The 806-nt window shown below is 56.0% G+C and overlaps 1 non-coding gene across 1 annotated transcript; it reads left to right on the plus strand.

The window, feature by feature from the left end:
* TRNAG-UCC lies at nt 1-72 on the plus strand. The gene has a single exon. It is a non-coding gene; the product is annotated as a tRNA-Gly (tRNA).
* Nucleotides 73-806: the final 734 nt, after the last annotated feature.

Consider the following 806-nt stretch of genomic DNA (forward strand, 5'->3'; position numbering starts at 1 on the left):
GCATTGGTGGTATAGTGGTGAGCATAGCTGTCTTCCAAGCAGTTGAGCTGGGTTTGATTCCCAGCCAATGCAGGGATGTGAGGTTTTCTCTTCTGGGAATTGGTTTAATTTCAGGCACATTGTATCAGTTTATCAATGGAATGAGAGAATCAATGTGCTGCAGGTCATTCAACACACAATGGAGGAAGAAAGGGGCGGGACTACACAATGAGCTGTTGGAGTTATCCTGGTATTACAATGGTTGGTTTATTTCTTTAAAAAAATTTCCTTTACTTCCCTCTCCCTTTTAGACTCAGAGCCTTTAAGGTCAGAAGGGACCAGTGTGATCATCTAGTCCGACCTGCTGCACCTTACAGGCCAAAAGACCCCACCCACCCACTCCTGTAATAGACCCGGGAGGGGAGGCAGCTCCGTGCTCTGCCCCTACCCCAGGCAGCACATGGAGGCCCTCTGCTCCCCTCCCCCAATGGGTGTGCAGAGATGTGCCAGCAGCACTGAGGTGGCTCCCTGCCCACTCTACCTCCGTCCCTCCGTGCCGCTCCCAGAAGTGGTTGGCATGTCCCAGCATCCCCTGGGGCGGGGGGAGTGTCTCCATTCACTGCCACTGCCCCAAGTACCAACTCCGCAGCCCACATTGGCCAGGAACTGCAGCCAATGGGAGCTCTGGGGGCGGCGCCTGCAGTCAGTGGCGCACAGAGACCCCCTGGCATGGCCCACCTAGAAGCTGCTGACGCAGGGTTGTGTGTACCGGTCACTTTGGGAGCTGCACTGCCCGGGGTAAGGCCACCCCTCCTACACCCCAACCC

Source organism: Mauremys mutica, chromosome 24 (genome assembly GCF_020497125.1).
Source record: "Mauremys mutica isolate MM-2020 ecotype Southern chromosome 24, ASM2049712v1, whole genome shotgun sequence".
Lineage (NCBI taxonomy): Eukaryota > Metazoa > Chordata > Testudines > Geoemydidae > Mauremys > Mauremys mutica.